Genomic DNA, 27,113 nt, shown 5'->3' on the forward strand with positions numbered 1-27,113 from the left:
CATCCTCCACCCCCATACCCCCAATTATTTCTGCAGCAGAATCTCAGCTGAATAAAAAGGTATTGCAGCCAGGAGGTGGGCTCCCATCTGCCTCAGCAGGTAAAGAAACACTCCTGCAAAAATAATGGGAGGTCTCACAGGGCTGGAGAGGGTTAAGGGATGGAGAACAGCCATTGTCACTCTGTGAAAAAAACTCTGACATGATGAGTTGCTAAATGATCCCAATCTCCACCACACTGTGTTTGGGCTATGATTTTCAGTTCTGCCAGGAATTTGGACCACAAATCTTGAATACTGTCACTTGTAAGAAAACTTGTAAGTTTTAATCCACATATATTTGTTCTTGGCTAATCACATGCATTATTATCAGACCAAGGCTGCAATTTGCTTTATGCCCTGGTCTTCACCCTCCTTGAAAAGCTTGGCAGCTCAAGGTGACCCCACCTTTTGTGCCATGGCTTTGCACAGCCACGTGCTTTGACCACAAGCACTTTGGGAGAACACAGGCTATATAACTGACTGTAAAAAGTCACAGACACACAGCATGAGTGCACTTATTATCATCATGAGACACAATTTGCTGAAGACAGAAGTTTAGAATTAGTGCTGGAAGTTAAATATACTGGCTATTTCTAAGTGAAACCAATCCTTTAAACACTTAAGACTTGCTTAATTTTCAGCATATGCTACAGACTTCAAAGAAGGGTCAAAGTCCAATAGTTTGAAGTAATGACAAGCAAGAAATGCATTGGAATATTGGCCAAAGAAGAAAATATTACTATGGCAAGTGTTTTTAAGTGCTACTTTTACATTTAGCTTTTCAAGTTCCTGGCACGTGTGCAAAATTTCCATTTGAGATGACACATAAAATTACCTTTTTTGCATAAAAGTCTAAAAAAAGCTAGAGGACACTGGTGTATTCTATGCCCTTTCCTCTCTGATTAAGTATTTATTATTAGGATAATTATTCTCTGACAACCAAACATGACTGTTAAGCAAATATTCCTTAAAGAAATAATTGCCTGGAACAAAGTGTTGTTTTACCACTTCTACCACCAGGCCTGGTTTATATATGTAAACAAAACAATTTATACTTAGCATATACCCAGACATGGTGTCACTGGTTTCTCCTTCCCTGCAAGGCTGACTTACAAGGCCTCAGGCTTAGGTTATTGCTCTGTGGACAGACACTTGTGTCACAATGGGGTGTTTGTGTCAGAGGGAGCAGTGATACATTATCATCACAGTAAATGTGAGCCAGATTAAAGGGATCTGAATGACTAAAACCAGTAATTAGAATGTCTTCCCTTCTTGTATGTGGCAGTCATGATTTAACGTCCAGGACAGAAACAAGCATGACTGCAATAGCAAAGGAGAGGTCAAGGATTACACAAAATCATTTCTTGAGGTCACCAATTCTGTAATACGCACACATCAGGGTCACTCTGCTCCTTCTTTTTTCTTTTTTTTTTTTTTTTTGTTTGTTTGTTTGTTTGTTTGTTGGGGGGTTTGGGGTTTTTTTGGATTTTTTTTGGTTTTTTGGGTTTTTTTTTTTACCTTTTATCATTTTCTTGGTATAAGATATTGAGCAGGAGATTTGGATGGAGGAAGGAGAAATGAGAGTGTGAAGAAAGAAAAGGCTGGTTCAGATTAAATATTGAAATAGCTTAAAGAAGCAGCATAAGAAATGCTTGGGAAGTGCTTAAGAAAGCACTGCAAGAGGAAGGAGAAGTGAAGAGTCTGAAGATGTCTTTTGTGAGATCCAAGACTCTGAACATCACTCTGAGTTGCCTTCCTTTTCTGTATTAAAATTTACCCAAACACATTGAGTAAATGACTTTGACCTTGTTACAAACCCTAGAAAGAGAAAAATTTAGTCATATTGCTGTATATTTTTTTCCTGAGGTAATAATATCTCAAATGACAATCACTTTCCTTTGCAATAATTTTTTCTTGGGTAAACAGCTCTCTCTGGTCTGTTCCTTTCACTTTTAAAAAGCTGAAGATAAATTCCATATAAAATTAGTAAAATTTCTATTTGTCATGAAGAGTTTAGATGATAAATGCAACAAAACAACACCATACAAATTATTAACTAAATCTTATATTTCCTGCCAAACCTGCGGTAGCCTATAACTCCTGAAATATTGCTAACTTGTGTAGGGGTTGTTTTTATAAAGCTGAGTGAAAAAAATAAAAAACACACCCAAAAATGAGCAACAAAGATTATCTGGAACCTCTCATTTAGAGATCTTTTCATATCAATCACAGCCTCACTGTCCCCTCTGTGAGAGAACAAAACGATGGAATATTTCACCTTTCCAGATGACCAGACCACTTTGCTTTCAAGAATGTCTAAGTGAGAATACATTGCAGCTGGTAGCACTATTGAGAACAGTTGGATAATCCTTCAGTCTCCAGCACTGACAGAGCAGCTTCAAAGCATTCCCTGCCTATCTCTCATCCTCGGTGTCGGGCTGTGCCGTAGGCGATGTGACAGCTCAACATATGCGGCGTAGGTAGGAACGTCTGTAGATGGTCAGAGCTGGATTCTGTCTCAGGCAATGCTCTATGGATTTGTGTGCACACACACAGGTATTTCCAAGGTGCAGGGGAAATTAAAGCACGTGAAAGGTTCATTTATTTTTACACCTAGAGGTATTATAAGGAAAGATACAGGGTTTGAACTCGTTTTGTTAAATCTGGTTGAGCATGGGCTATTTTCACCTGGTTTCTAACAGTAATTTATGCAGCTGGCATTCATAGGATTTCCAAATTTCCAAACAATTATTTGATTTTTCAGATTAGTTTCCTGCTTGGGCAGAGCAGTTGGACCAGATGCCCTCCAGACATCCCTTCCAACCTCTGCAATTCAGTAGTTCTGGGACCAATGTAGCAGTGAGCTGTAAGGTATGCTCTGGCTGAAATTTGAAGGTTTATGTGAATAGTCTTTGGAATTTGTGCGAGTTCAGCAGGTTGTCTCCTCCAGCTCTGAACACCCTTTGAGGAGGAAGTAAGAGCATGGGCAAATTAACTTCTCCAGTGTGCCATTTCTTTCAATTTTCTCATGTTTAGAAATGCAAATAATATGATCACATCCTACCAGAGCAAAATGAAACTCCTTAGAGATTTTGTATAAGCCAAGTTCTTTATAGGATTACTATTGAAATGGTGGTGATACAGTGATGGCAACACATCTACACCAGTAAGTAATGTTTCAAAATAAAAGACATGATATCTGTTATCACAGAAACCACTACAAGTTGTTCTCAGTATATGCTATTTACAAGGCTGACTTTGTGATCTAAAGATAGACCTCTTTTAGATCTCAATGAATCAGATTAACTCTACTAAAACTCGTCAACTTCTTAGAGAAGCTTGTACAGATGAAAAGGAAACTAGGGTTTAGCATCTCACAATCCTCTTTGCATAATTCTGGTGATTTCAGGAATGATACTCTTTCTGAGATACAGGAGGAAAAATGGTAATAAAAAAAGTAAATTCTGCCTTTCAAATAAATGATAACATTGCTAAACCCCCCACAAAACAAGTCAAACCCCCCGTCCCCATAACTCTTATGCTTCCTGCTATTCCTTCCTTTGCAAGACAACAGGTGTGGATTTTTTCTATCAGCAGGTGGTAAAAATGAAGTGATCATGGTAACCCTACTGCACCCCGGGCCAGTCCCAACACATCTGTAATGCAACAAAACAGTGAAATTCATGGGTGGTTCAGACGCTCACTTGTGATTCTGCTCAAACAGGTGACACAGACACCCATTCACATCTTAAAATGAAGCATTCCCTAGAGGAGAGCAGGTGTGCTGTGCCAGGAGTATAGAATATTATCAGCAGATTTTACAATGTGCTGCTTTTAACTGTGAATCCCACTGAAGGAATTGCACCAGAAATTTTCACTGACAATAAAAAAGTGGAAGAGTACTGTTAATTATTTGTCCAATGAGATAAAATTCTTCAATTATTTTGTTATTGCTTCTAGATAAAAAGGAAAAAGGCTATTTTTTGTTATTGTTTTGCCACTGACACCAAAATTTAAAGTGACAATGATTTTGCAATTTTTCAAGTTTCCTTTTTCTCTAATAAAAGGGGGAAAAAGAACAACAAACAAAAAAGAAAGTGATTCCCTCCACCCAGTGTCTCCAGAGGAAAAATACCAAAAAGAAGTAGAAAAAAGTCAAAAGAATTCCAATTATACAACTGTTTGACATAACCAGCTTGTTTTCTGGACTATTCATGAATAGAATAATAAGTCAAATTTGTTATTACAAATGATTCATGCACACAATCTTTCATCTCACAACATCCTAACTAGCAAGACCTCTGGTAATGCAGACAGTTATGCTCCTTTATAATGCTTATTAAACTAGCTAATTTGTACAGTTAGAAGCTTGTTCGAAATGCTCACAACATCAGGCTTGAAAAAACATGGAAGAGTTAAGACTAGATTAGGAGTTGTCTCATCAGATTAGAGTGCTCCAACAGTGAAGCAAAAAGATTGGAACAAAAATAAAAATCTCCATGCAGATTGAATGAAATTAGGGCTAACCAGACAAAACAGGAAGCAAGGGAGCCTTTCAAATTCTGCATTGGTGCTAGCTCCTCCTGTGCCCAGCACTCATGCCCTTACTTTTGTCACCTGCCTGGGAAACAACTCTGGCTGAGAAAGGTCCCTGGATGCTGATTGAGTGTTCAGGGCATCACCACTGTTTTTTGCTGTTTCCTTACACTCAGAAAAGTGTCTGGTTTGGTGTTGCCCCCGCCTCACCACAAACAGATGTAATTGCTCTGAATGCTGCACGTGCTTCTTGACAGCCACCAAGGAGTGAGAGGGCAGGAGCCTGGCAGTGGCCCCAGGAGGCAAATCCTGCAGCCTCCCAGTGAGGATGAGATGGACAGAGGGGTGCCACGAGGCTGTGGGGAGCTCTGGGGATATCAGCTCAAGCCACAGTAAAAATTTGACTATTAGTTAAATCATAAATAAATGCAAAATAAATGACTGCAACTGTGGATGAGCACTGGGCAGACATCTTGACTCTAGAAACTGTGATCAAAGGAAATGCAGTCAGAATGATCCAGAAAATTGTCTATTGGCTTCAGAAGTTATATAAAAGTTAACAAATGTGATTTTACTGCTTTTGTCTCTTCTGCCCCAAGCACAAAGTACAAAACCTAAGTATGTAGATGGTCAACTCATTTGAGAAATTATCTCTGCAACTTGATGAGTAGAGAAGTCTGTTACCATGCTGGAAACCTCTGCTCCAGTTCCTGTTCCTCCAAACACTTGTTTACACAACAGTTTGAAAAAGACTCTGGGACAAACCACATGTCAGACAAGCCCCTGACAGCACAAGTGTTAGGTTTGACTGTGCTTCAGATCAGTCTCAGGAGATGTGGTCTGGGTCTATCCCATCCCACCCAGACAGTGTGACCAGCAGGCCACTGACTCTTCCCCATTCTGGGTGGGAACAGAAGTTTCTTCTGGGACCTCATTGCTGTTCCAGCTTTGTTGATTGAATAGTTTATTGTAGGTCATACCAACATCTTGCAATTCTTGCCTACAGCAGAAAAACTCCAGGAGACCCCCCTTGGGAAAGTATGTTTTACAACAAGACTTGGCCTATTTGTCTTTGCTGATGTTATTGACTATATTGCCTTCCACCCATATGATCACTAATTTATTTCTTTCTCTCAAACAACCATTTATCTTCCATATTTTTTTGGTTCAATGAGCCACAAGTTGGAAGGGAGTTCTCTGTGCACAGCAGGACTACAGAGCAGACACCCAGCTGTGGGTGGGGTTGAGATCTGTAGATATGTTTCTGCCTAATATCTTCAGTTCATCATGAAAGCTGCAGCTGTATTTTTCCATTCTCTATAATAAATGTTCTTCTCTAACAATCCTCTTTCTACAGAATGAAATGTAAGGCAATATTTTGCTATAGGATCATATCCTAAAATTATAGACATTGAGAAATAATTACAAATATGTTCTTTCACAGCTTAACTGGAATTGCCTTAACATTTAAAAAATGGCTATATTTAGAGTTTGGATAAATGAACAAAATAATAAAGATGACTGTTTTTCATTCCACACATTCAGTAAATTGAGCTTATATGATAACTTTCATAGGATAAATGTTAGTTTAAATTATCTGCATTTGACCTTTAAGCTAGTATTAAAATGCTAAACCAATTTATGCTGTTAAAATGCATTGAACAAATTGTATGACAATAACTCTTATACAATGTGAAGCAATTTTGATGATCTTTAAAGATAGTGGATGGTATTTATGATAACAGCTCTAAGCGCCTTTATATCACAGCTGTGGTGAGGCTTAATGTGGCAGGAACTGTCAGACTGGATCAATACATGCTTTTCAGGCTTCTTTTGGTGCCATAATCCAGCCCCTGCAAGAAGTGACCTCATGAGCTGCCTAAGCTCTTGTTGTTCTTGTTCTGTTTTGTTAATTGAAGAATATCGAGGCTTATGAAAATGACAAAGCTGAGCAAAAGCTAATTATGAAAGAAAAACAATAAAGCCAGGGGTGAGACTAGGTCAGCTTTCAGTGGGAGTCCAGAGTCTACTATATTTTTTCTGCCATCTGTCTGCTGGTGTTTGAGAGAATAAACTAACATTTCTTGCATACTAAATTAGTGAGTAAAACTGAGCAAGTATTTTAATTTTTCCAGAGAAGCCTTTGTTGCTTTAGAAAGAAAGCCACCCATTCACTAAGAGGAAGCTGTAGGTGACAAGGAGCAAACTGCAGACAGATGAACCACTTGTCTTTTCCATTCAGTTCTCTCTCATTTTACCTGTGCCCCCTCCACCCCCAGCTCTCCGAGTGCCTCTCGCAGGGCTGTGGGATGGGGCCCTTCAGCCACACCAGGGCACCTTGACTTATTCAATCTAACAAGGGCTGCAAGGATTTAAAAAAAAAAAAAGAGCTTTTACCATGAAGGAGGAAACATCCTTGGCAATGAAAGTGAACAGTGTTAGAAACCTCAAGGGAAAACATAACCTAACTGTTGAAATGAATTTTTACTTTAATTTAGACGCCTTTTGTACGGAAGCACCAGGGCAGACAGCCTAGCGCGTTCAGCTGCTCAGGACTCAGCTGACTCTAAGCAAAAATATGACAGATTCCTAAACTGGTGTGTAAGAGATTGTCTAATACCTGGACAGAGTCACCAACTAACAGCTGCAAATAATTGCCTGCACCTTTTCTTAAATATTTTAGTAATATACAATAGATTATTAGCCATAAAAAGCGTCTCGCTGGGATCCCGGTCTTTGAGCAAGATCTAATACTCCAGCAGGAATTCTTTCCTTCTCTGAGTCTCCAGCTTAATTATCACAGAAATTTCTTTGTCTTTGAAAAAGTTCTGCTACACCAAAGCCAGATGTAGTTCTTATTGGCTAATAGCTCCCCATGCCTTTTGTAGAAAATGTTGCTTTGAGTCCAGCTGTACATTATACATTTGATATGCAGACACTAAATTAAAATATAAATGGACTATGTAAGTGACATGTGGTTGCTACAGATATTACAAAAACCTAGAAATGAGATTAAAAATCTAACCTAAACATGTAAATAGTGCCTTATAGTCTTCTAGAGGATGATTTCACACTGCAGAAGTTTAGGGATATGTTTTTAAATGCAGGGTATTTATATTTTCAAGAAATCCATATGAGATCATACAAACATATTCCAGAGCCATCTTTTCTGCATCTGAAGTACTTGAATATAATGTCACTATTGACACACGAGCACAGCTTTCCTTTTCTTGTCTTTAAAGTTAAGTGGGCAAATGGAGTTTATTCTTTTCCTTAAACACCAAAACATCACAGTAACAGAAGTGCATTCCCAACAGCCAAGAAAATTGAAGATCTCCCAGTATCATACACATGAATACACAGGGTAGTGCATTCCTACTTCATGTTAAAAGCAAGATAATCTAGTATTGACATATCATTACCAAAAGCTGCTCAAATCATGTTGATCTACAAGGACAATCAGAAAGATATCTTAGAAACAAATAGAATAAGGTATTGAGTCTTGTCTAAGAACTTAGAAATCTTTGAGTCACTTAAGGATTAAGCAAGAAAACTGACCCACGGGGGATTTTTGTTCAGAAAGACTTAAAATAGCTATCTGGGTACAATTAAATCTCAGATCTGAGAAGCAAAACTTGTGGTTTAAAATTTGGTTCTGATTTTTCCCAAATCACTCTTGGATTTTGCAGAGGATTCTGCAAACTAAAGCAGCCATGGGAGCAGGCATTTGGGAATTTTTCCTGTTTGCAGTCTCTCTGGGTACTGGGTACACTCATTTGCTCCAGGCCTGAGAGCTTCATAGCCCTATCACCAAAGGGGTATCGGGGACAGAAAAAGGTGCTGCAGAGACTCTATCATCAGAAGGCATGAAAAGGCAATTTATTGTTAGAAATACACAGTTCTTATAGAAACAATGGTGGACTTAAGACCTGATTGGCCTTTAGGAATCTTCTTTCACTTATTGGTTAAGAAGGGACAACTCCTTCTTGTAAATACCTTTGACAAACAGAGATTGTCTGCCAGGTGTAGAGATTGAGATAATAATTGTACTAATTCTTTCTCTGAGCTTCCTCACAGCTTCCTCACAGCTTTCCTCAGGAAAATCTTAAGAGAGCATTGTCTCTCTCTGTTCAGAAGATATCTGATTACTACATCACCCCTTGAAACAGAAAGGTGAGGATTATATTAAAAAAATACAATGGTAAACAATAGGGTAGAAGGAGAAAGCACTGAGAGCAAAGCTACCAAACCCACCCAGGGAGAGCTCCTGCTGTCACAGTGCTTCCTTTGCGTGGCAATCTCTACTTGCAGGATATCATGGGGTATCCTCAGCATCCCCCAGCACAGGTTTGTCCATGCAGGAATGCAGTCCCTGCAGGCATGCAGCCCATGCAGGATTGCAGTCCATCTTTGCAGCTCTCTAGGCCAGCTGCAGAGGAAAACATGGCTTTGTTGTTGTCTCAAGTGTGTGTTACAAGTCTGAACATCTTCAGGAGAGAGGAGCAGTGTCCATGGCCCAGCTCTGCCTGAGCCCTCCCTGGCTGAGCTCACAGCCCTCCCCTGGGATGCAGCTGCCAGCCCAGCCCAGCCTGGACTGAAGCTGGCACTTCCCAAAACCTGCTTTCCCCCAGTCTCTGCATGTTCCAGGGCTGAATCCTGCCTCACAGGCAGTTCTGGAGCTGCATCTTGTGATGAAGAACTCACTGGGGTTGGGGGCAAATCTGCTCCATCCCATCTGTGCTGGAGCAGCCCACCCACAGCAGTCACCCACCCAGGAGAATGAGGGTGGGCTAATTTGTGTTTTGTGGGTTTTCTATATTCCCTTCTTTAAACCAGCTGAGGGAAATGAAAATGCTGAGCTTGCTGCAGCACTGTCTTTGTTCCCCTGTCTCCTCTTCCCCAGCCCCATGGGGCTCCTTGCTGGGGCTGGGGACACGTGCCTGTGGAGTCCACACCAGGCACAGGCAATCCTGTCTAGGAATTTTGGCCATTTAGTTCACATTTTTGGGCAAAATCCCACTGCTTGTCTGCATCTCAAGCTTGTAGGTTAAGAGCAGTCTCCAGTTTCCATCTGCTGCCCCTTCACTGCAATCTGTCTGGGGAAGCCATCCTCCAGATGCTTGAGGAAACCATTGCCATTTTTTAAATGGATTAACATTTATTATGAATAATGCTGATTATTAGTAATTTTGGAAGAGTTCAGTCATTAATTGAGTACTTTTTTTCCTAGACTTTGCTCAAACTCAGAGCTCTTCCAAATAACTCACAGTAACAGTGGTGCTTGTTTCCCACTATTCATGGGTTGAAGAGAAATTACTTCCAATCTAAACACATCTTTAATCTAAAAGCAAATATTGCTGCATGAATCCAACACTGGTCACATCTTTTTCCAACATGACAGGAACTGAACCCAGACAGGATTTTTTTTTCCTGTGCTTATTAAAAAATCCTTTGAAGCTGGTGGTGACCCCTGAGAAAGTTTATGCAGAATAGCCATGCTTAAGGAAATCACATTAGAGTCTGAAAAAGAGACACATTTTAATTTCACTCCCTTTATCTTTGAGGAAAGAAAGCAGTGGAGAAAAACTGACAACATGAGACAATGGAAGTGCTTAAAACGGGAGAGTCAAAAGTATTTTCTTTTAAATGCAACAAATAGCCAAATGCATCAATTAAGGAAGCTCCAGGAAGGAGCAGAAAAGAGCATTAAGCAGAGAACACCAGGAGGGAAAAAGCAACATGTTAAGGCATCTAAGGAACTGCAGAGAAAAAGAAGTGTCAAATGAAATATACTTAGTGATGTGAAACATACAGTCACCCGACATTGCTTTGCATTATAAAAACAAGAAGATGGCCAAAAAGGAATTTAAGATCATGTAAAATGGAATGGAATGTATAAAGAACATGAATTCCTGAAGCATGAAAAAGCAGCCTGCCAAAAGAAGCCCAGTACACACAGTTATATTGAGCACACTGGGTTGTTGGGGTCCTTCTCCTGGGTGCACACACTCACACCAAACCTCCCAGCCTGTGCTCCACACCCAGTCCTGGATCCTGGTTCTGTGCACTGCAATAAACAGGAGACTCCAGCCTGCAGCACTGAGAGCAGAGAGCCCTGAGAGCACTCAGAGCCCTCTTCTGCACTCCTGGGGGTGCTTACCCAGGGCTGCCTGAGTGACCCAGCCCAACCAAACAAACACTGTTCTGATCTGCAGGTGTCCAGCAGCCTCACGTGGGGTACACAGACCAGGACAAACATCTTGGTATTTTACTGCTCCGTGCTATTTCTTTAACATAGACCTGTTAGAAATGCACCACATAGTGACCTGGAACCCATTTTCCATGATGGGCATCCTGCTTTACCAACCAACTCTCTGCTTATGGATATGCATTTTTAGTTCCATATATATGTGAAATCCTATATTGATTTACAAAGGTGTAATGTATACTCAAAAAGCACTGGAAATTACATGTAGTGGTAGAGGTGTATATTCTTAGTCTCACTCCAACATTCTGGACTTTGGATTATTTCCTATAATAAAATCATGGCAGTGTTTATTGAAATGAATTATATTTTCTTATGTGTTCAGCTTTAAATAGCTTTCCATGATTTAAAGTAGGATTTTTTTTCCTCTGTAGACATCAAAAATGAGATCTAGTATGGTCAAATATGTTAATATAGTCAAAGAAATTTTTAGGGTTTTTTTGAAGCCACACTCCATGCACAGAGAAGAGGTGCAGCAAACAGCTCCCCTAGTCTGTATGCACTGCATTATTTGTGTGTAAAACCACAACACCAGCCAGGCCTCTTTGAGCAGAACTTTTCTGTCTTTGTCTGACTGCTGTGTACACTGCAGGTTGTCTAAGCTCCCTCTGCAGTCAGTGAAATCACCTGCAGAGGACAATTCCTCCACCACCTTCTAAGCAATTATTTTTGGTCCACTGACTGCAAAGAGAGCCTGAACAGCTATCTTAAGTTGACACCTAACTCTTTCAAACCAATGGCTGAGCAAGACAAACCCTTCCCCCTGCTGTAAGGGTCTGTTTGAACACAGATGAGTAGAGGAGGGCTACCAGGAGTGAAAGTGAGAATGCACACACTGGACACAGGCATATACACAGCAAAAGTTTTCATAATGTTTTATGTGGGAAATACAACCATGAGAAACAGATGTTCTTCTAAGATGTGGAATTGAACATCCTCTTCAACTTCTCATGCCCTTATCCCATCAGGGATTTTTTTTCAGGGAAGTAACAAAGGTGGATAGTAAATCAATTTTCTGTAACCAGCAAAGAATATGAGGATTTGTAAAGCTGAATTTGGACTGGTTTTCTGTCTGTGGAGCCCTTCTAATATTAGTACCACTTGGCCTGGTTATAAACAAAGGATCTGGGTTTTAAAAATTGATGCCTGGCACATACACTTTCACACAAGAGTATTTTTCTTCATGATCCTGAAGGTTGTGTTTGTGCTTAAAACCTCTTCAGCAAATTATAACAGCAGCCACCAACTGCAGAAGAAGAGGAGAAAGCTGGTTATTGTTTTCTGTCTTTTAACCTCTTCTTCATACACAAAAGCAGGAGGATGGAGCATTATTCAGAGCTGGTTATTACAAGGTAAATGCTTACAAGTAGAGATGTACAAAGACAAAATAAGTGCATTTGTAAACTGCTCGTGGCTATGCCACAAACAATGCACTTGCCTTTTACACAAGTAACCCTTCATAGTGCATTTGCTCTCCGTGTCTTACAAAAGCAGCAACACTGTGAGCCATACCTTTTCATGACTTAATTATCAGTAGTCTTTGTTAGCCTGTCTCTCTTCATCCTTGATGTCAAAGTTGCAATGTGCACAAAGCTGCCAGGCTCCCAAGTCACACCTGGCCCTCAGAACATATCACACCTATGTGCTCCTATTTAAACTGGCTTCTTGTCACATTTTTGCCTGGACTTTCAAAATGCTCTTTCCAATCTATGAAGCTTAGCACAGAGTCACCATTTTTGTGCAACAAACCATTTCTGCCTTTCTGCCCTGTTTGCTCTTTAACAGTTCCTGGCAAAGGTTGTCTGGGGTCAAATCTTCCCAAATTCCACTGTAAGCTATAATCTCTTTTTTTTTTTTTTCTTCAATATTTTAGAAATGTAGGAGAAATGTAGGGAAAGTAGAGATAGACAACTTCAAAACCATATTGTAAGTCGAAGTGCAAATTCCATAATTAATTCCTTTTTTAATATCACAGACTCCAAGCCCCAGATTACATTTTGCAGCCTGGGATCAATTCATGGGACCTCAAACCTGCAGCTCTGGATCCAAACTTGGAAACTGCTTAAAATATTTTGTTTAGACGCATTGTCAGAATTTAAAAGTCTGTATAAAGTTAGTCAATACTTCTCTAGATAAATGCAGCCTTGTGGGGCTGTTTGAGGCTAGATAAGAATCTTTTTTAACACAATACAACTGGCATATGTCTTTCTCCACATGTAAAATAGGTTTGGGAAAAAAACAAAACAAAACAAAACAAACAAAACTAAAAAGTCATGGGGTTTTTCTCCTGCTGAACAGTCTTCAAAATAATTGTTAACATTTGTATCAGTATTTTCCAGTGCATTTACTGAATACAGACTGAGTATTGGTTGAATATATTTGTTTTTCTGTGCCTCGACATTGGACACTTGATCTTCGTGTTTTTCTATTCTATAGAAACAACTCCTTCTTCAAGGGAACCTGTGATTTCTTCAAGACCAGGAACAGGAACCAAAATGCTTTGCTGTGCTAATGTCTTTGCCCCTGTGTGTGAGAGGGCAAAAGTAGGAAACCAAGCAAGAAACAGCCATGGTCTGTCTCTTGTTTGTCTCCTTAAAGATCACCATACATCGAGAGACAGGTTGTGGATGGAAATATTGTCCCTGCTCAGAATGTCTAGGGAGGGTTTGTGGTTTGCTTGGTTTACTTTCTCTGAGTCAGAGCACAAGAGTGCTGTTGCACCTGGCTGGAATTGATCTCCTAAATCTTCTTTTCTTGCTGTTTTCCACTTTGTCCATTCCCACCTGGGCAGAAGGACGTTGCAGCAGACTGGATTTGCCAGGCTGCATGCAGTTAGCCTCCAGATTCTGCAGACCAAGAAGATGTGAACTAGGGACTCAGCAAGAGTGGGCTGGTCAATTTTAGCTGTGGCCATCGATCCCTTTGAGAGCATCCTGCCCTGGCTCTGGAAATGGTACACAGAACAGGGGGGCTCAAAGAAACTTTCAACTGGCCAGACCTTCCTGGTGCCCCATAAGCAAAAGCTCTAGTTGATTCCTAAGGAAAAAACTCAACAGCACTGAGATTTTATCAAAATTCACTACACACATCAGCAGTGCCTGTTACACGAATGATAACTCCAAACACCTGGCTAAGTTCCTGGATCCAAGATCTGACCCCAAAACATGTGGGACCATATTGCTTTGCTGCAACAGTAGAATTTGCCAACTACTTTTGAGCAACAGAGGGAGAAAAAAAAGGAATAAAACCCTCCTACAAATCCAGATTCATTTGAACCAAAGTCAAAACCTTCAAATTTTAAAGGTGATAAGAACAGGCCATGAGTGGTCTGTCACTTATTGTGGTAGACAGAAACCACATGTTTCTCTGGGTCCAAGATTGCTTCTCTGCTCATTCTTCTGGCTCTGGACTAACAGCAAAAATCGAGGGAAGCCAAGATCACAAATTTTCCTTTCTCATCAGATCTGAGTCCTTTCAGTGGAGGAGTATAATGTTTTGCTAACTCAGAGATCTTGACAATCACTGCAATCTTCAGAACTGGGATTTCAATCACTAAGAAAACTGTGTGCAAAAACAGTCAAGCACTTAATAATTTATGCACTTCATCTCCAAAAAATAAACATGATATTATCTTAAACTTAGAATTTAAAGCTGTACTTCACATCTTTAACAACTGTCATCTAACATGCACATATTTGTCTCATTTTCCCTGGAAAAGCAGGTTGTATCAATGCTGTGTGCACTCTTGTGGAAATGAACTGTGAGGACAAAATATAAAACTGATTAGATTTTGCTTTGTCTTTGCCTCACAGCTTTTTGGAACTAGAGAATGATATGAAAACCAGCTCTCTGATAAGGTAAATTATTAGCATTCTTCTGAAGTCAATACAAATACATAAGCAGGACCCATGAAGATTTGTTTGATTTTGAAACTATATATATAAAGAGAAGGCTGTCAATTGATAATGGACAGTGCTTACATTGGTGTTTAAATAAACAATTTAAATAAAATGGTGAACAGAGGATGGTAAATCAAATTATTACCCATCACTGAAAAGGTCAAAGTTCTACTGCCGGAAAGTGCCAGGTACATACTTAAAAGGCCAAAAAGATGACTCTGCTTTCAACAAAAAAAAAAAAAGTACTTAGACTGTGCAAACAGAGCTTGTAGTAGCATTAATATCATCTGGTTTTGCAGTTTAAACATGTTCTGCTCAATTTCCTACACTAAAGATAGTTTATGGGCCTTAATCAATGATGTATGGTCAGCATCCAGTGCACTTCATGACAGCAGATACCTGGCAGGCTCCATGCCTGCCACTGGAGATGCCCAGCTGATTTCTTTGATCTCCTCTTTTTGTGTTCAGGCCATGTTCTTCAGAGGGCAGGTCTGTGTTACTGTACACCTATCTCTGTTTTCCATTGAAGTTAGGCAGTGTTGCTTTGTAAAAAAACTTTTTTTTTTTTCAGAGATTTGTAGGCCCCAGGACAACTCAGTTCACAGAGGAAAGGAATATTCTGCTTTTGCAGCTTTCCAAAACAGTTCCCATTCAAACCATTTTTTCCTCAGAGTTGTAATTCATTATCAGGGGACTCTGTGCATGCTGTACCCTCCTAACAGCTCTGCTTCACAAAAACACACCACTCCTAAAAAGCCCTCTCCTCTTTATGTGGCATGAATTTCTGATAAGGAGGTCATAGGGGATAAAAAAAGAAGAGAGACATGAGATATTTTGCTGCTCTGAAGAACCAGCTTGTGAAGAAAATGCTTTTCTCCACTGCTTGGGATGACTGGGGAGCCTGGTGGACCCTGGTTTTTTGATGCTCATGTGAACACGGTAATCCCTGAGGGCTGGTTACGCTTAATTCATCCTGCAATAAATTTGCTACCGATGGTGCAGATTCTGTCCTTCCCTCCCCAGCGCCATCAACAAAGCGGGGAAAATTACTCAATTAATTTCCTGGAGGTGGCGGGGTCTGCCTGGCAAGGGGGTAGTGCCCTTCTGCGCCAAAGTAGGGATATAAATGTTTCCCTGCGAGCAGCGCGCATTACGGCCGCGCGCTCTGAGGCAGGGAAGTGCATGCATGCGTGTAATGGGCAGCTGATCATTCCCATGACAGCTGCTGGGGGCCGCGCAAAGGTGTGCCCATGGCCCCGTGTGCTGCCTGCATGTGACCCCGCACCGAGGGGATTTCTCAGCCCATGACTGGCTCCCAAATGAGGGCTTCCTCCGCTGGATGCTTGTATTGAAGGCGGCGAGTCATGTGCTCTGTTAATTTGAGCAGTGGGATTTGCCAGGTTTGCGATGGACGGCTGTTTGAAAGCGCAGCGTGCTGCCAGCTCTGGAGCATAGGGGAGCTATCATTTAGTTTTTAGCTCTTTGGCAGAAGAAAACTGTACATGAGGATGAGCAGGTTAGATTTGAGTGGGTAATTACATATTATTTTGCATGAATAGAAATGTCGCTGCTAATGACAGCTGTGGAGTGCTCCAAAATATTTGGGATTAAATACGTTTGGTTTTAAACACCAGATGCACTTAAACATTTGTAAACATTTGTATGCTTTTAGTGCATCTGAGCAGTTTATTCTGTATTACACATGCAAAGCAGGAATTCTTCAGATTTTATGCTCCTGTAACCACCAACCTGGTCTGTATTAGAAGAAAAGATTAAAACACAAAGTGTCTACCACCAATCCTTCTCCCCACCCCTCCTTCCTCCCTCTCTGCTTTGCATGGAGATTAAAATAATTTCACCTCTAAATCAAACAGTAAAAAAAACTTTTAGCATTCAGCTCAGCTTCTCAGGAACCTGAGCAGATATGTTTATGCCACTGTTTCAACTGCAAAACCTGGTAATTGCCAAAAGATTCTGAACTCATTGAGGCAATTACAGAAGGAAAAATAGTCATATTTATCTTTACAGCTATTGTGTGGGAACAGTTAAGTGTACGAGTTCTTGAACAGCTGAGTTTGAAACCAAGTTGGCCTTTTCTGTTTTGCATTGAATGTTTTCCATTCATTTTGGGGTAGATAAGCTTTCTCAGTACCATCACTGTGATCATTTTCCTGACCCATTTATGTGGAGAATGTTGTCAAAAGGCTTTCTACAATTTCTGTAGGATAAAGCTGCAAAACAGGCTGTACAAAATACTTGCCATACAATTCTACAATTAGTAAAAAAATAAAGGATTTTTTTTTCATCATTTCCAGAACTCTTCTTGGAGGACAGATGGAAGAAGTATTTCCATGAGAAATGGTAGCTGACATAGAAGCTTTTTAGATTTCTCCAATCAAGTTGAATTAATTTTAACAAATTCCATTCTGGAATGATTGTAAGTCTGAAAATAAGATCCTAGATATAGCAGAAATGTACTAAATCCTAATCTTTTCTCAACATAAAACATAGAGATATATGGCTTCATTGTTCACCAGTACTTGCTAAAGAGCTAAATACTAAAGAAAACAGTGACCTATTTGGTAAGTTAGACAGTCTCACATTCTTATTTCAATAGTGGTTTTCCTTACAATTTCTTGCTTGCATTGCTACCACTGCAATTTCAAATTCATTAGGAGCTGGATACAAGTTGGTGGAAAGGCTCCCAGTACAGAAAGACATGGTCTCTGCTCATGATATGATTTGAAACAAGATGCAGCATGTAGGTTTTTAATTTTGTTTGTACTCATTAAAGCATAAGCAGTTGCTCATTTGCAGTACCTTGGCACACAAGATGGATGTTTAAGTTGTTCTGGGAGTAGGGAAATTAGGGAAATAATATCAGCCATAAGTGAACACCCTTTTTGGAAAGGAGACCTCTACATCTAAGAAATTCCTATTTTCACTTTAAGGTTGTGGGGTTCAAGTTGTAATGGCTTTGTTTCAAACGAGGAAGAGATGCAGGATTTGGAATTGTTGCAGTACAAAACCAACTCAGTCTATTCAATGGAGTTTATTTATATTTCATGAAGGTGAACAAAAGCTCTCTGGAAAAGGCAACAAGAGCACACCACAGGATGAAGGAAAACCTGGCAGAGGTCATTGTTTTGCCTTATGGTCTTGATCCACATTTCCTACTTGCCTGGCTCCTCCTGCACTCTTTGGAGATGAGCAGACCTTCATTCCCTTCACAGACTTTTCCAGTGGTTTTCAGTGCCCTTCTCCAGGTACATTTCCACGAGATCCAGAGAAGGCACATCTCTCTTTACATGGCTGCTGCCTGAAGTCTAAAACTTTCCAGTGGTTTCAGCAGGATCTGAGATGGGCTCTTAGAGCATGGTACTACTCAATTTTCAATCAGTAGCAATCCTGTCTTTCATTTCAGTGATTCAGAAAATAAGGCCCTTAAAGCAGAAATTGCCAGACTATATTGATTGCAGAACCATCCTCTTAGTGCTCTTTCTTATTCACTACAGTAAACAATGCCATTTAATATAATTTCCAAATCTCAATTTAGGAGGGGAAAAAATCTCATTTAGCTGTTACTCTCTCTCACAATGGAAAGCTGCCTCAGAGCATGTTACATTTCAGAGGAGCCTGTGAGATTTTGTTTTAATGGGAAGCTAAATTAAATGTTTAAATTTTAAATCAACAACAGAACATGTTCAAAGAGCTATATTTATAGGGTTTAAGTGAAAAATGCTCTGGCATCACTTTTAAATAATGCTGGCAAGCAAGGGAGGAAAGAACACCACTCACTGATTCTTTGCATGGCTTAGTCCACAGCCTTTTCCAAGGCTCATGTATAATGTGAATTGTTGGCTGTGATACTTCGGTTGTAGTGCTTGTGGAATTCACTGTAGGCAAAGGCTCATGATGCTAAACAAAGTGGACAAAAGGCTTTTACAGAATAATAAAAATAACAAGTCGCCATTTATGACTTAAAGTTAAATGTTCTCAGTGAAGACATTACCCAGTAAATAACTCTGTGGGAAAACCTCTAAAATATAAATGCCCTGGCAAGATGGGGAAAGCACTGAGGGTGATAAAAATGCTTAAAGTCAAAAAGGTGAAAAAGGACTTTGTGTCTTGCTCAAATCTCTGAGCTCTTTGCTGAATTGCTTTGCTTGCGGCTCTCAGTTCTAGTTCAGCTTATGCAGCCAGGGAACAGAGTCCCAGTTTCAAGAGTGCTGAAACTATGCTGGGATTTTGTGTTCAACTAAAATAATATTGAGCTTGTGTTTCCATGGAGAACATGCAGCAAATGGCTCAGAAGTAGAAACAAATATAGACAGACTGTGGGCAAAGGAGCAGAAAGAGGAACCGCAAATGAGAAATTAATGACAGAGACTGCTCAGTGCAGCCTAATTTTTTAGTAATGTTCCAGGTTTAGTGAGAAACATTGCCAGAAAGCTTGGACTGAGGCAAAGCTCTGGGTGAATTGCCTGATCCCCAAATCAATCCTGATAGGACAAGTACCTGCTATCAGCTGAAGAAGGCTGCATCAGGCTTTGTGCATCTGGCCAGAGGTATCTCAAGCAGTTGCCAACAAATATTTGTAGTTATATTGTATTCCCTATAGCTATTTTTATTCCCGTATCCCTGTTTTCTACTGGTGTACAAAAAAAGGGAGACATTACAAATCTGTGTGAATGGTTCAACCTGAATTAAGTGATGTGTTGACACAGAGTTGACTATCCTCACTAAAAGAGGCCAAAGTATGCAAAATATTTTGGGAAAAGATTTGAAACCATTTATGTTGTGCAAAAAAATAAAGAGAGTCTAGTTTCTTTTATGAAATTCATTATTATTATTATTATCATTATCATCATTATCTTTTGTATAATTTTTATCCAAAACCTTCACCAAAAAACAACTAGGATCCTTTTAATTACCAGGAAAAAAATGCACTTTTGTGGAAAAATGCTAAAAGTTAAAAGTGAATAAAACACCAGGGGACAATTTGGAGGGGGGAAAGGGAAGTTTGATGATATTGTCAATTTTTAAGTAATAGGGATTTTGCTTTTATAAGAAATGGAAACCAAAAATTACTTTGTCAAGATTAGTCTGTGAACACTTCTCAGTGCTTCATTCTTTTTCAGCAGTGCTGACTAAAGTCATAACATCCTTATCTCACCTTTAACCACGAGATTTTTAGGTTTACAACAGAAGTGTATGTCACTGCAGCATTACTCTCCATGGCATGAGTGCTTGGTTTGTTCATTGTCTGCCGTGACTGCAAAGGAAAGGTTTTGCCAGAAGAAAACAGTGGACCTGAGAGCAAACCCTGTTCTCAGTCTCCCAGAACACACTTTCTTAACCCATATTTTCAATGCTGAAAAATTGCCGCATATCCCACATCTGCCTCATTGAGAGGAGCTTCAATATCACCTCCAGGACAGAATCAGTATAAACCATCAACCAGCCACAGAGGATCAGTATTGAGATTTATGTCTGCCTCCTTTAAGGATAGGCCAGGAAGATAATTTTCCCTCTACAAACACATTTAACAATGTAAAAAATGTTCTTTCTAAACTCTGTGTGTAGGTGTGAGTGATGGAGAGGATAAGGGAATAAAAAACTATTTTCTATTATGATAATGATCTTCTATAACAGTATTTTTTAAATAAATGAAAAATATTTCTCCTTGCGGTGTTTCACTCAACACAAAAACTTGTTTAACAGGCATTAGAAATTCCCTGAGAAACATAGGGTCTAGATGATGATATTTCTGGTTGCATCCCCCATGGAATATAGGATGCACATCCTGATGATCTCTGTTGCCAGGCTTTGGAAATTTGTGACTCTGGGCTCCCAGCCTGCCAGGGAAAGATGAGAGGCTGCCTGATTTCACAAAGTTGGCATAAAGTAACTAGGGCAAGTTTAATCAGAATAATAATGTTCCCACAGATCTGGATGAACTGGAGAAATGTTCTGATGGGAAAGCATCAGAGGTGAGTCTGGGTGGCTCAGAGGAGGCCAGCATAGACCCATCCTCTGTAATGCCCTTCATTCCCCCACAGCATGGGTTGGTGATGCTGGTGCCCAGGATGCAGCTGCACCAAGCCCAGCTCATTCTGAGCAGGGACTCACTAAGTCTGGCACTGATGGAGACATGCCCTTGAAGGCTATTTTTCAGAGGTGCTACTCAGCCCTGTCATTTCCCCAGCTGGCTGTTGAGGATTTTTTCAAGCTACAGACAAAGGTTTATTAGGGAAATGCCTGTATTATATTAATGTGAAGATCATCTCCAATTAACAATTACATTTATTTCTTCTAAGCAAGAGCAGCATAATTCAACCTCTCTGTGGTTCTGTTTCATAAGCCCTTCCTCACTTCCTTTCTCAGTGTTATTTTCTCTACGTGCCCATAAACAGCAGTAGCTCTGACATACCTGTGGTGTGTCACAGGTTCTACACCCCCACGCACATGGGCAAGACCAGAGGTTGCTGTAACCCAGGCTATCTGCAATGAATTTGGTCATCCCAAATCTGAAGCCTTTGATGGAGATTTAGAGGTACTAAACTGATTTTCCAAAGAGAGGTACTGGCCGTGGTGCATCAGCACAAGGCTCCATCACTACATGCAATTTGGGTTTCAAAAGCAGGGAAAGTAAAACCAGAAGACTCCAAATGAGCAAACAGCCACTTAGGAGACATGAGCAGAGAAATACAGAAATGACAGAGGGAAAGTGTAAGTACTCAGAAGCAGGGCTGCTGAAAGAGGAGGATCATGTAGGAGATGATGATGTCTGCTTCTGTCATCCACATTACAGCGCTGCTACCCACAGGGATGGTGTTTAATTTGAAGATCACCTTCACTAAATCATTTCATACAGAATATGTCACAAGGTAAATTGAACAGCTAGACATATAATCAGACAGAATGGCACACTAAAATAATTAAATACAGGCAGCCCCAGGATGCTCCCTGTTTAATGTAGAATGCTAATTGGTATTCGAATACCACACGGTGTGTGTGGAAGAAAGACAGTGTAACTAATGTACCTGTGTGTTGTGTATAATAATACAGCGTGAGACCTTGAGGGTACATCTTCCCCTGAGGATTTCACACTGCCAGCAGCTGATACCAATAACAACAAAGGAATGAATTTCCCCTGATATTTTCCTGACATATTCTATCCCAGTTCTGCTTCAGTGCAATATGTGTGAAGCTCTAAGAGTGATATGGTGAACTGGAATTAAATGGAACTTATAAAATACACATATCCTATTTTTAGTTGTAAAAACCCAGCAGACAGAATTGTGATACCAGACTATAAATCCCTGACTGCTTTCTTTCATCCAGTTGATTTGAAAAACTTAAATAACCTTTTCTCTATGAAAAACATTTTTCCTATTATGATTTTATGATGCTTCCATTTTTAACAGCTACAATTTTCTGACTTCAAAGTACATGGAGTAAAACTTCTGTTGACTTAAAATACTGTTGAAGTCTTCTTTTAAAGGAAATTGATAAGTACATTAATTTTCACATTTTTGTCTCAAAGTAACTTAATGACAAACCCTGTATTTTTTTGGTTTTGTTGTTGTGGGTATGCTTAACTGGTAACTAATAAAATATATTGAGGCAAAAAGAAACTTTTTACATATTCAGTACAAGACAAGATATTTTAAAAAGACTGTGGAAAACATTTGCACCAAAAATACAGGATGTGAAAATCACTCCTAAAGCAAACAACCTCTAAGTCTCAAAAAGCAAAACAAAAAATGAAAGACAAGTTGCAGCACACACTTGCAAGGAAATAGTGTGGTCTGAGCAGTGATTATACATGTTGGAAGATGTTTTCCCTGCTCCTGACAAACAGTATTCCACTGTTTTTTAGCTAGAGAAATGGAGCATTTATGAAGTAGATCTCTATGAGTGTAAAGAGGTAAAAAACCCCATGCTCATATGGGTATGGGTATATTTGAGATGGTGCTCTTTTTTGAAAATAAAAAAGTACCTTAGGATTGGTTATAGCCTGACAGCTATAAATATAGTAAAATACTTATTGTCATACATAGATTCATTACATCAGAAACAGGGTTCTGCAGAATCACATTTTCTCTGTTCTCCACCTTGAAGATTTTCCATGAGTGACCAGAAGTCCATTTTGCATCGTTATGATTCATTTCATTTCACACTAAGCACAGATGTTTTACTGCTCCCACTTGCAGGAGGAAAGAAAAGTGAGAAAAAATAGTGGCATCCATACAGAAGAAAATTATCTATGGTTAATCCCAGGTTAGATTTCAAAAGTATTCCATAGCACCCTGAGTCACAGAATGGCTGAGTTTGTCAGGGACCTCTGGAGATCATCTGACCAAAGTTCCTCCTCAAGGCTGGGATAACTACAGCAGGTTACCCTGGGCCAGGGCTAGTCAGGCTTTGAGTATGTCCAAGGAGAGGAACTCCACAGCCTCTCTGGGCAACCCGTGACAGTGTTTGACCAACTTTTTTACAGTTTCTATTTTTGCCTCTTGCTACACTAAATACCACTGAGAAAAGTCTATTTCCCTCTTCTTTGTTCCGTCTTCTTCAATATTCAGAGTGAGCATTATCAGCCACTTATGAAACTTAACTTCAAGTGCAGTGAATTCCAGCTACACTGATTGGAAAGTTGGCTTCTTTAAACTGAAAATGAAAATTCTTTGACCTGGCCTCCTCCAGTTTATTACCATGTGAAATTAATTTCATTTAATTCTGTTGAAACGGCTCACTTATTCACAAAAGAAAGAAAAGAGAAAATAAAGGAAAAGGAAGGAGAAGAGAAGAGAAGAGAAGAGAAGAGAAGAGAAGAGAAGAGAAGAGAAGAGAAGAGAAGAGAAGAGAAGAGAAGAGAGAAGAGCAAAGATGAAGGCAGAAACCCCCTTGAATGTCTTCACAGAAGAAATGTTTTGCTGTCTTTAAAAACTAAAAAACTTCAAGGGTCTGGCAATTCTCACTTCCTATGTGAGAAGTTTCCGTAGACCACGGCAAGAGCTGTGCCTAGACTCCTTTCTGGCTCAAGTGGAAAGCCCTAAGAACCAAAATACTCAAAGATATCACACTAGGTACTTCCCACCAATATCAAGGAGAGCTGGGTACACACAGGACATAATCTAGAGTTAAAACAGCTGATACCACATACAGTAGTAGGTGGTACTTCAGTAGTATCTATTACCAGCAGCTCAGTGTGCCTCAGCTGCAGAGCAGCCTGGCCTACTTTAAGAGTCTGGTATTTAATTTCAGTACTGGTGGCTTTAGATGTTACAAATCCCACATTTGTTCCTTACGGATGGCAAAAATAATAGTAGTTCAAAATAAACTATTTCTGGTGCTTTCAGCAACGTGGTCGAGTGGACAGTGTTCCTGTCCATGGCAGGGGGCTGGATCATCTCTAGGGTCCCTACCAACTCAAACCATTCTATGGTTCTTATGATTTCTATGAAATATTTCTTCATCACTAATTTATGACATCTTTCATTTTCATATCCTGACTGCTAAAGCATTTTCAGCTGGCAAATGCTAGTAGCAGTTAGAAACAGCAAATGCTGACTGAAAGACCTTGCACTATAGGGACAAGAACTGATTCAAGTATGTTCATTCTAACAAATAACAATTATTGTTTTAAACTATTTATTTACTGAATAAAATAGTAATGCCCAATAGGCATTTTAGGAACTGGCAACAATAGTTATAATCTGTTTCCAAAATCTCAGAACAACTTGTATTCTCATTGAAACAATAACAATTTTCATAATGGATAGGCCTGTCGAGTAGAAAGGAAAAGAATAATTCAAATAATGATTATTACAATATGTGCCAGTTATGCACAGACAATGTCACATGCATAAATTTTCTTCCAGTCTGTTCACAGCTATTCCCTTTGGTGCTATCATTCCATGATAAATTCTGTTTACATTCCCTTACTTGAAATCCTTTTATTGAAAACTCCCAAAGCACAATACAATGCTTTTTGGACAGCCTTAGTAAGAAAAGATTGTGGCAGATTCTTTGCACTAGCACGTTTGTTAGGCTAAACACCAGAAAAACGCAAACAATTTTAGGGTGACCTCATTTCTCTCTGTGGCAGGGAAGCAGAGAAGGAGGTACCAATCTCTTCTCCCTGGTATCCAGTGACAGGACACGTGGCAGTGGCTCAAAGCTGCACCAGGGGAGGTTTAGTTGGACAGTAGGAGCCCTTTCTATGCTGAGGCCGACCAAACACTGGAAGAGGCTTCTTGGAGGGGTGGTTGATGTCACAGGCCTGTTTGTGCTTAAGAGACATTTGGACAAAGTCTTTAACACCTTTATCCTCAGGTCAGCCCTGAATTGGTCAAGCAGTAGGACTAGATGGTCATTTTAGGTCTCTTCCAACTGAAATATTGTTTTTTGTTCTATGCTGTTGAATGTTTCATCTAGTAGACACATAAAACCTCTTCCCAGTCATTTTCCATCAAGGATGAGGAAAAAAAAAGGGGCCTTTTGTGTACACATCTCTTGACCTGGCCAAGTCGCCACAGCAAGGGATGATGTGCAACTTCCCAGTCACCATCTGATTCCACTTTCCATGTCTTAGTCCATGTCAGGACTGACTTAAAGAGGCTTAAGTGCAGGATTTACCAAGCACATACACCTAGAACATTGCTGGATGCTTTGTGTTATCTAACACATGTCCTTCTGAAGAGCAGCCAGCCTACCCCCCTGGAAATTTCTGTGCCTTAAATGATGGTAATTCCCTGTGTTTGGATACTCCAGATCTGCTCCCACAGACCAACAATAGAAAACTGTTTTCAGTTCACCTCCAAAAGTTTGACTGATTTTGACTGTCTAGGATATATATACTGCATATTACTGAGCACTATTTATAAGGTGATTTATTAACAATTCACATTGTTTTGAGAAAGAGTGAAAAAATGAGCACTCATAGGCAACAAACACTCTCCAAAGAGATTTAAAACTCAGAGCACATGAAGTAGATGCACATAGCTGTGCACATCAGTTATACTCCTCATCAATCAGACCCAAAGCCAAGATTGCCATCCACATGACTTCATCTATACAAATTTCCTTTAGGAAAAGAAAAATCCACGGTCTTTTCTGAAGACAATGAGTTTTCTTGTCTTTAAATTGAACTTAGCATAAGCATCTCAGATATGTTTCAGTTACAAGAGTAAAAAATACATGGAAATAAAAGTGGTCAAGGATCAGGTAAAATGCCTTATTTCCCCATCAAATACTTTACTAGGGTCACACTGATTGAAAAGCCAAGGTGTTAATTTCAAGCCAATATACATTTAATTTAACATGTACTTATATATAAAAGATATTTACAAATTTCTGAAAGAAAACACAATAGATTTTGATCTGAAATGTGAATAAAGTACTTAAAATACTTGACCTCAGTGTGGTAGACATTTTTTAATTTACATGGAAGGGCTTTTTACCCTTGCCTTCAGCCACAAGGTGGTTTTTTTTCATGAAGCAGAAAATACATAGGTAAAGGTAACTTTGAAGTATATGTGCAGCGAAATATTTAGCCAAACGAACACTATGCTAGATTGCACATGGGTAGAAAATAATAAAAAATATAAGAAAACCCCTAAGAGAAAGATAAATTTCAATGTGCTGCAAAAATGTGTTGGCCCCATTCTTTTGCTTTCACCATTCTGATTTCTATTACACCCTTAAAATATGTAGAAGTTCTTCCCTGAAGGACCTTCTGGTTTCTCTAACTTGCATAAGTGCTAAAAATTTGGAACTTTCTCCTGCTGTTTAACAGCATCATGTAATAAAGCATGTGTGTTTCAGCTGTCACTGGTAGTTACATCAGGCTCTGTGTGTCTCATGCATTATGCTCATGCTTTTAATTTATTCTAAAAGGACATTCACAGAGTTGGAAGGAGGTAATTTCACTTATCTTTATTCCCCCTAGCTAGTAAGCTGGTAGGTAAAAAAAATCACTGTTCTGACAGAGATGAGAATCAGTTTGAAGCTGAAATTTACAGCATGTAAAACTGATGAAAATCTACACAGAGAGAGGCTGCCCAGTGGATGTTGCAGGGCCCCACCATAATATCAGCTGGAGTCAGCACTGCGAGTAGATCCAGTTTCAACAGCAGCTTTCAATATTGTTTTCTACCACTAAACATTGTTGTTGCCATGTATTGACAAAAAGATGAAGTTCAACTGCGCAACTTTGCAGAACAAAGCAGAGAAATGCACAGAATGTTTTTTAATGTTGGTTTTTAAGAATCCTATCATTCTATCATTTTTAGTACAATAGAACCACTAAAAAGAATAGTTCATCGCAGTTTTAGAAGTGTTGTATGTTTTTTTGCTAAATAACT

General features: G+C 39.6%; 1 long non-coding RNA gene across 2 annotated transcripts; it reads left to right on the top strand.

Moving 5' to 3' along the window:
• Positions 1-1,274: 1,274 nt before the first annotated feature.
• Positions 1,275-2,916, top strand: LOC135300102 (uncharacterized). Of its 2 annotated transcripts, none has more exons than XR_010361983.1 (3): positions 1,275-1,408; positions 2,326-2,519; positions 2,804-2,916. It is a non-coding gene; the product is annotated as an uncharacterized LOC135300102 (long non-coding RNA). The 2 variants fall into 2 exon arrangements; XR_010361982.1 differs by having other exon boundaries at positions 2,326-2,595; positions 2,804-2,910.
• The last annotated feature ends 24,197 nt before the right edge of the window (positions 2,917-27,113 follow it).

This window comes from Passer domesticus, chromosome 4 (assembly GCF_036417665.1).
Source record: "Passer domesticus isolate bPasDom1 chromosome 4, bPasDom1.hap1, whole genome shotgun sequence".
In the NCBI taxonomy this organism is placed as follows: Eukaryota; Metazoa; Chordata; class Aves; order Passeriformes; family Passeridae; genus Passer; species Passer domesticus.